The sequence below is a fragment of the Callospermophilus lateralis genome, chromosome 10, assembly GCF_048772815.1.
Source record: "Callospermophilus lateralis isolate mCalLat2 chromosome 10, mCalLat2.hap1, whole genome shotgun sequence".
Lineage (NCBI taxonomy): Eukaryota > Metazoa > Chordata > Mammalia > Rodentia > Sciuridae > Callospermophilus > Callospermophilus lateralis.
In genome coordinates this window covers 70,437,454-70,447,881 of record NC_135314.1, presented here as the reverse complement: position 1 = coordinate 70,447,881, position 10,428 = coordinate 70,437,454, and positions in this window count along the sequence as shown.

Below are 10,428 nucleotides of genomic sequence, written 5' to 3'. Positions count from 1 at the left end.
CCAGCTACATACTGCTTGGTTTATACCCAAAGGACTTAAAAATAGCATACTACAGTAACAAAGCCACATCAATGTTTATAGCAGCACAATTCACAATAGCCAAACTGTGAAACCAACCTAGATGCCCTTCAATAGATGAATGGATAAAGAATATGTGAGATATATATACAATGAAATGTTACTTAGCATTAAAAGAGAATAAAATCATGGCATTTGCAAGTAAATGAGATGAGTTGGAGAATATCATGCTAAGTGAAGTAAGCAATCCCCAATCCCCAAAACCAAAGGCTGAGTATTTCCTTTGATACATGGATGCTGATACATATTGAGGGTGATGGGGAACATGGAAGGAATGGAGGAACTTTGGACAGGGGAAAGGGAAGGGAAGGGAAGAGGGTAGAAAAGATGGTGGAATGCGATGGTCATCATTACCATAAGTACATGGATGAAGACACGAAGGTTGTGACTGTACCTTGTGTTCAACCAGAGAAATAAAAAATTGTGCTATATATGTGTACTATGTATTGAAATGCATTCTACTGTCATGTATAACAAAATAGAATAAATAAAACAAAAAAACCATATAGAAGTGGACATTTACTTAAAGAAATCTCAAAAAAATAAATCTCTGTCTGCAAATTTATTGCTTTACCTCTGATTATTTTCTTTCAGTTTCTACTTTAATATATTTAACTTGGAGGATTTTCTAAAGATCATACAATACCAAAGGAAAATGAAACTTCAAAGTATGTGATAAAATCTTTGGAAGTCTGTGCAAAGCATTTCTATTAACTAAATAAATTTTCAACTAAAATATAACTGTCTAAAAATTAATTATATTTTATAGAATAAACAATACACTCATTTTAATAAGATTTTTTTATTCAAGAGAGATTATGTCAATATATCATTAATATAAACTAGGATATACTTCATGCAGCAAAACACCAAAACTGGTATTTTTCCAGGATATCATAGAAAAGAAGATGTTTTGTCACTTATTTGGGGAAAAGTTTAGGTGAAGACACCCTTCCTCATAAGAATAAATATTTACTTATGCCTTAATAAAATTGTACTTGTTGACAACATATTAAAAACTAAGCTTATAAAGTTTATAGCTACAGCCCCTATCAGCAAGCAGATTCCAGAATCCATCTATAAGTGTGTTTTTATTTATCCAATAGATCCTCTTTTTGATCCAATCTGATACAACAGAAACCTAGTTTTTATTCAAGCATCAACAGAGCATAGTAAAATAGATGATAAAAGAAGACAACAAAGGTGTGGACCCTACTCAGGAAGGTTTTACTCTATCATAACATATAAATTACAGAAGATCAGCAAAGAAGTAAAAGTTTGGATAAATAAGAATTCCAGTATAACTTCCACATCCTATTTCAGGGTAGCCCAGAGATAGAGTTGGAGACCAGCTCACTGCATATTGTGGGTTTAATGAAGAGGTGAAGGACAGAGTGCTGAAGAGGTACCTTTGGAAAACTTTGGTTTCAGATTTTTAAATATTTATCCAAAGTCTCATTCAACCTTAAAGTATGGGCAATATTTGCAGGGGTAAAAACTGAGAAATCTTTGGATGCATGATGAACCACGCAAGTTCAGGGAAGCCAAAGGGCTCAATCTGACTTCACGGAGGTGTGAGGAGCAGAGGCCAACATGCTACAGTCCATGAGACAGGGATAGATATTACCCAGAGAGGAGGCAGAAAGGGCAGAAGGGAGTACATAAGGGTGCATATGATACCTGAACATGTATGTGTGGGAGTGGATCCAGGGACAGGTAAACTGAAAACTGAGGGTCCTATTTCACAGATTGGCATGTGAGTAATGAGACCTGAAAAGTATTTTAAAGCACAATACTCAAAATATTAATTTCTTTCAATATTTTCACAAATATTTCTTAAGCTACCTAGATTTTCATTAAGTATCTGCATGGAGAAGTTTATAATTGAATAAACAAGTCCAGTACCTGTTCTGCAGAGAGCCTGCCACTATCTTATCCTGATATGTCTAGGAATCCTCTACAATATTTACTGGTTTCTAAGACCCATAGCTCACACCTCTCATTTCAGGAGACAGAATTTCGTTGTGTCACATTAAGCTAGAAGGTACTACAAACCCTATCACAACTTGTTGTTCTGGTCTGAGAAGCTGCCCACTGTCACAACTGCCAAACTTGATGCTTCAGTTTGCAGCTGAAACCCAGATTTTCCAAAGGTACCTCTTCAGTACTCTGTCCTTCACCCCTTCATTAAATCACAATATGCAGTGAGGAAGCTGGCCTCCACCTCTATCTCAGGGCTACCCCAAACCGGGGTGTGGAAGTTACACTGGAATTCTTAAGTCACTCAAAAAGTCACTTCCCCAGGATTCAATTAGGCCAATCACCTGGGTTGGGAAAGGTTTTACCCTCAATTCATAATATTCAATTTACCACTGGATGAGACACAGGCCAGCCCCATTCCTCAACTGTTACTTTTAACAACATTGTGACTTTAGACTTGCTGACCCCCCTGACCCGCCTTGCCCACAATCACCCATGTTTTCTCCAGTAGTGTCAGTAACATTTCTTCTCAGAGATTACAGATCTGATCCTTCCTCTACACTTCTTTATAACTACAAAGGGACCTTAGCTCCTCCTGAAAACTTACCCATACTTTTCCAAGTACCCTATGGCTCTCAATAGTTTCATTTAAAAATAAATAAATTCCACTTCACCAGAATATTGTCATGGATTAAGAAGAGACAAAATTTTGATGGATAACCAGAAAGTGAGAGAAAAGCAGTCCAGAGGCTATTGACATCTTCAGTTGTTCTTTTTACATTGATTCTATCATGTTAACTGTGTGCTTCCACACAGTTAACATGATAGAACAGTAGAATTTAAAGCTAAAGCAACTAATTTAGTGAGTATAAAAGGAATCTACAGTGAGTGAAGAAAAAGCCTATTGAATAAAAACATTTATTATAGGCTCATAAAAAAACTGACATGTATCTGTTAAATGCTCCCAAATGGTGTTTAGATAAGTCCAACATTATTTTTTAAAAATAACTTACTTATCAGGATTAATATGAAGATTTTTTAAATTATGATAAAGCAATATAAAATATTAAGTACTATTTACTAATCTTCTATAGGCAGTGACAAATAAAGAAATTTGATACAAATGTTTTCTAAAATAGAACAAACATGAAAGATACAATTCAAGTGAGGAAAATTGACAAATCTTGCTATTATAAAGGAAACTAAAATATTTTGTGCTCAAAATCCAAAATAAAAATACAAATAAAAACTTAAGATTATTGGTCTCAAATGTTCAATATAGGTTAAATCTAATAGTCAAAAGATGATCAAAGACTTCATCAATTTTATGACATTCAGACAAAATGCAAAAAAAAAAAATGTTATTTAGTACTGAGAAAGGTATGGGAACAATTAAGCCTCTTTAGTCCCCTCAGTACAAATTGATCAAAACTGTAGGAAAAGACTCTTAATTTCTTCCAGTTTCTGAGAATACATTAGCCACTTAATATAACATCCTGGTGTATTGTTTACTTTTTTGATAGCCAAACAAGATAGACTGATTGATTGAGTCACAGGAATTCATTCCTTCAACAAATATTTACTGAAGGATTTTTATGTCAGACACTAAGCTAGAAAATTTTCTCACATCACTTAATTGAAATTCAACAAGTATTCTCATGTTATAATGAGGATTAAATGAGTTAATATTTGTGTAGTGTTTAAAATAGTCTGTGGCATACAGTAAGTTCTATATAAATGTTTGCTAAATAAATTATGTTAAGAGTTAGTTGTAATATGATCTTTGTGCAAGATTTTTGTTATTCCAATTCTTCTCTTTTAAAGGTTTCTATTAGCATAAGAGATGGTGGTACAGTCCTGAAATACCAGGCAGGGAGCTAAACACAGGATCAAGTCACCTGATAGTAAGAGTCTATGAAAAATTAAAAATGTCTTCACCTATTATAATGGGTTTTACATCACCTTTAAACATTTATTTCTCATATACTCATGAGATACTATACATCAGGTCTATTCTAACCACTTTACAAAAAATAAGTCACGTAATTCTCACACTAACCCTATGATACTATCATTTCTGCACATTAAAGATGAGGAAACTGAGGCACTGGGAGGTATTTACCAGGATCATTCAGCTACTAAGCAGCAGGGGCTATATTCATACCAAAGCAGTCTAGCTCTGGGATCCAAGTTTTTAAACACTAGGTTATATGTTTTAAGATCCTCAAAGCCTGTTTTCCTAGTGTGGTAGTGCATGCTTATAATCCCAGCAGCTGGGGAGGCTGAGGTAGGAGGATTGCAAGTTCAAAGCCAGCCTCAGCAAAAGCAAGGTGCTAAGCAACTCAGTGAGACCCTTTCTGTAAATACAAAATATGGCTGGGGATGTAGCTCAGTGGTCCAGTGCCAAACACAATGTCGAAGAGGAAAAGAGACGACAAAGCAGAATTTAGGACTTAAATGAGTTCTAAGTTTCTCATGATCATAATTAATCACATCTGGAATTCAAACAGGCTTGCACAAAGACTTGAAATCTAACCCACATTAACAAAGAACAGAGTAAGCACACTCAGACCCTCCCTACTGAGACAGAAGATGTTTTGGCTACTTTACCCTAACCCTTACCCCTGCCTTAAATTACTCCACTGTGAATAAAGACAGATAGCAAACTACAGATCACAAATGGGTAGTAACAACCAACAAGCATGAAATACTTTTCCATACTAGATAAATTCCAATAATTGTGGTGGAACCATTTTGAAAGTTATCTGTGATTTAGAAACCCGGCTTTAGGAAATAGGATAAAGGAAGGCAACTCCTCTGAAAGACTAAGAAAGGAAAACACTAAATGTTGTACACTGCATGCACTTTCCTGAAAAACAAATACTTCAACAACTTATCAGGAACAATTAAATCTCGATAACTGCCAATAATTTTTCTATCTCATTGAGAAAGATCCATCCCTGTGCTCCTGCCTTCCAAGGTCAAAGCAGCTACTATCTCAATTCTTCCCACAGTTCACCTCCATCCAATGAATGAAGAAAAGAAGGAAAGAGTGGAAGAGGGCAGAGGCTTCCTGACATGTTTACAAAATCACAGCTGCCAACTGGTGCTTCCTCAGCAGTTGAGCATATTTGGAGTCACCGAAGCTGGTGTGTGAGCTCCTGGATTAACAATGATTCGGTAAACAGACACTTCAATCTGTTTTCCACCCAAAATGCTCATGGCAGACACAACTTTCACAGGCTTGATGGGGGAGCCTCCCAGGAATACTCAAACTGCTCTATCAATCATGATGATTTGGTGCCCCCCTCTGGCCTACCTGCAGCAACTTCATTTAGCTACACTAAGAAAATGAAAATGATTCTTGAACAAAAGTCCAAGCCAGAATCATAAAAATCTGCCTGCAAGAGAAACCTAGTTTTGTCTGCACACTTAATAATTATTCCAATTCTCCAAGGTGAAGGAAAATTTGGCAGGGCTGACTGCATGTTTTTAAACTCAATGTATTTAAGGTGATATAATTTTTCTTTATGTATTTTTAAACATCCCCCAAGGAAAGAGAACTCTATCAGTTCTTCACAGTGAAGGGAACTAGGTTACCTGGAATCTGCTCAGAGGAGTAAGGCAATTTACTCAAAAGAAATCACTCTGTAAAACTCGGACAGAATATCAGAAATCTATATCAAGAACTCAGGTTAAACAATATTACTTATTAAGATCACAAAACTCCATCACTTCAAGTTATTCACTCACTTTTGCCCAAATCTCATAGGAGTTTTAACTAAACAGATCCAAGCTATAACCAGTTCCAGAATGCTTCCAGAATCCCTGAGTGAGTTTCTTCTCCATACTCAAGGCCTCTTTCATAGTGGTGGCTTATCTAATGTGACCATGCCCCTTCTGTTGGGTTAAAATGATCTGATCTCTGCTGGACCAACACAAGGGCTTCCAGTTTATGTCATTAACACTGGGCAAGGGGATGGTTACCTCATGTTCACAGTTACTGAGACAGGGAGACAGAGCAAGCCCAGACAGGGCCCTGTAGTGCCTCTGGAGCAGTGCTAAGTACATTTTAACCTGGCAAAATAACAAGCTGTGAAGAGCCAAGGAGGCTCACTGTGGCTCACAGGAGGTGACTGTGGAAGAAGCCATTGTGCAGCATTTTAGGTATTCATCCTAACTCTTAAAGCTGCAGGTACCAATAAATAAGAGTAGAATATAAAGCATATACTAATTCTTCCTTTGTTGCCCTTCCTTCAGAGTTCTGAAACTCAGGGATCTCCTAGATTGAAACACACAATGAATTATTTCTATGTGATTAAAAAATAAAGTTGATAAAGCTTTGGTGGTAAAAAGATCAGATCAATTAAAATTCAGCCTAGGGATAAGTAGCAAATCAGGGGTGTATCCATAACACCTTTGCTCAAAACCTCTGAAGCATTTACATTTGTACCCCATAAATATTCTCAAGGGGGGCAGGGGAGGCCCAAAGAAGAAAGTGAGGGCATGCATTCATACTAAATCTTTTGGAAACCAAGTATTTTTTCCTTCACCAGAAGACCGGAGGGGCAGGTGGCTAAATTTGCACTATGTACTAAATATTATGAATATCATGGTTTGTAGGTCAAAGGGGGCTCTACTGAAAACAGTGTTATTTTCCCTCAGCATCCTCTGTTAGGCAATACCTACTAAAATTACCCAAGTAAATGACAACTTGATAAGTAGTAATTTCCAATGGTGCACTGAGATGACAATTCCTCATTACATAATATTTTCTTGGGAAGATGAGATTAACTGACACTAAAATCACAGAACCAAATTTTCTATCACAGCACTTATCACATTGTGTTAGAGTTGTTTGTTAAATATCTTTACTTACTTTTCTAGATGATGTAACATTTGCCTTTTTCTCCCCAATACCTGTCACAGAGTTTGACATGTAATGGAGTCTCAAATAATGTATTCTTGAATTTGGCTGAATAGTCCTTTTAAGGCTATTTCACTCACTGATTTAACAGGGAAATAGTAGCCCCCAAATATAAGTTCTTATCTTTCATATTTTTTTTTAGTAAATGAAGATCTGATATTGTAAATCTAGTGTTATTTTAGATCAAAAATTGTATGCAATCTTAGAAAAAAGGTAGATAATTAGAATAAATTAGTCATTTAATTTTAAAAAAGAAAAAAGGAATTCTGGTCCAAGTGGACAGCTATAACTTTCCAATCAGTGATACTATTTTAGCCCTCCCAAAGATGAACAAATAACTTGTTTTGTATTTGTAAAATAAAAAGGTAAAGATATGAAACAATTTAAACTGAAAAGACCCATATAAAGAAAAAAAATCTTGAACCCAAATCCTAGGTTTTAACAAAGATTTCAAAATATTTTCCCAACATTTCTAAGAATGCTATGGAAAATATGAGATGAGAATATGAGATACTAATTTCCTCCAAAGTATGCATGTGAAAATTGACACAGAAGCATCATTTACTTGGGCCAGGACAGAAACCATTGGCCTCATTTAATCGTAAAAGTGTTGACTTTATCTAGTCTCCACCTTCACCATCTACTTCAGCACTGCAGTATGGACAAGGCTGTAATGGACAGGTTGAAAAGAATGATTTAGGCCTATCTAGTTCAGTGATCCTCTCATGATCCTTTTAGTATGTACATACTAAATGGGATAATAATGAATTGATGGCTCCTAGTAACTAATCTCCACCCCTCTGTCTTACCCGGCAAGTAATGTACCTCACCTTGTCTTACCTGAAAAGAAGAAATGCACAGCCTTGAATCATGAGTATTGTGGCAGCAGCCCCAGCCAAGGCCTCTTGGTACAGGCCTGTCTCATTCAATAGGCACACCTTTCCCAATGCCTAATAGCTCCTCTTTGCAGAGACCAGGAATTTCCAGTAGCATTCTCCTAGCTGATATATATGCCTATGAAAGTGCAGACATTCATAGGAATAATAAAAACTATAGAATCATTTTGACTTAATTCTATGTTTTGTTTTTCTGCTCTATGATGCTTGTACTAAATCAACCATTCATTGTCTTTAGTAGGGGGGAAAAAGACATCTGAAAGATGATTTCCTTACCTCACTGCCCTTCCTCTACCAAAACTAGAAAGAAGAAACTTTCAAATCATTAAAATTCTTCATGCAAGCAGTCTTCTCCTCACTCTCCACTTCACACATTGCCTGTGGACTTGTAAGTTTCCAATCTTACTTCCTCAGGAGTCTCTTTGGGGTATGGAGGCTTCCCTCTCTCTTTAGACATTTTATGCAATTCTGAAGATGCAACAAATCTCACTTGGGAGCTGCACACCATAACCCATATATTAACTTGTCACCTTGAGTAATAAAGTTCACAAATTCCATTTTTTCCCACCATGTTGCCCAATAACATAAAAGGATATCACATCTCTTTGATTTGTTGTGTGTGTGTTTGTGAAATCGCCTCTCTACAAACAACTTGATGAAGTCAAGGAAGCTAATAACTTTTTTTTTTTTTAGGCTCTGGTCTATTTCCCAGTAAATGTTCATGGGCATAAACATAAAAGTGTTAAGTGAGGTGAAATATTTATAATTGCACAAATAGGAAAAAAACAAAGCATGATTGTTCTGAGTGGGATAGGAATTAGTGGACTCACTCTATGTTTAAAAGTAACGAACAAAATTACATAGATAGGTATGACATTTCCTATGAAACGTGACCTGAGTTACTAACATATCAAAAAATGCCACATTGGTCATATATACTTTAAAAAATGGTTATCTGCTCTTCCAGAGCTGTCCTTAATTTAGACACTCCTGTGATATGCAAATTATATTTACAACTGATCCATTTTTCTGTTTCCTAATGAAAATATGTATAGTTCATTTTGACAGACAGTTCACTAAGTTATTCTTATTCTATCTTTATGTAGGTAAAAGAGAATGGCAATTGAATAGAAACGCCATTTGGATTTTAGGAACCACATTTCCTGAAAAATAATGAAGATGTTCTGTGGGCGTGAGTACTGAGATCATCAGCTATTTTTATGGTTATTCCCAACTTAACTCTCTATGGAGTAATTTTTAATAGTTGAGAGTAGTACAGACATTAAAGAATATGATAAAAAATTTCTGAATAAACACTCCTCTTAAATAAAATAATTATAAATAATTGCAAACATTATTTGGGGTTTAAAATTCAAAGGATTCACACACTTCTGAACTTCACCAACCATGGATGACTTCAAGTTAATAATCTCTGTTCTAGGATTAGGATTGCATCTATTTTTAAGCCATTGTTAGGGTGGCAGTCTGAAGAACAGGCTGGGATAAGGGAAGGAGGATGCAGGGAAAGAGAAGAAGGGTTTGCTATTTTCATTAGAACAATTGAATGGGCAGGGTAGTTTGACCAGGGCTGACACAATAGAACATTCAAAAATAGGGAAGAAAATCAACAAAATCTGGAGATGGAAAAAGTATTTTTTTTTACATCAATGTACAAAGAAAACCAAGGAAAAGAAAAATACGTTATTTGTTAGTAATGTCTGACATTAAACAAAAAAGACTGAGTAGAAAACTGGCACTTCAAAAATTTTAAGAATTTTTCTTTTATAACTTTGTTTCACATGAAAATAATTTTTTGCAAACGAGTAAAAGGATTACTTGTGCATAATGTTTTTAGGAATAAGGTATAAAGTAGTCCCCTTTATCTATAGGGGATATGTTTTAAGACCTCCAGTGGACAACTGAAACCACAGACTATTATACTAAACCCTTTATACAAGCATAATCATACTGTGACAATCAACCTGATAACAGTGACAGCTATTAAGTGACTAACAGGTGAGTAACATACACAGCACAGATACACTGAACAAAGGGATGATTCATATCATGTCTAGGACAATGTGGAACAGCACAATATTTTACCACAGTATTCAGAACAGTACAATTTAAATTTAAAAACTGTTTATTTCTGTAATTTCCCACTTTAATATTTTCAGAACACTGTTGATTTCAGGTAACTGAAACTGTGGAAATCAAAACCCCTAGATAAAGGGGGATATGTTTGTAATCTAGCATTTTCTAGAATTTCTAAAGAAGGTTAGCTTCCAATTAGTCCACAGGCTTTGTTCCAAAGAAACCATACCTTATGCAACCAACAACACACTTCATTGCATTTATGTCTAGAAAATGATTGAAAGTGTCTCTGCTCTATAAGAAATGAGAAGCAGAGTATAAAGGTATAAAAACTAATAAATATTTCAAAGGAAATTAACAAATAAAAGCTTAATTATTTTTTAATCCAAAATGAATTTATTTGAAACAACAGTAGATTGAACATGTACAACTACTTTTTCTCTGTCCTGAAAT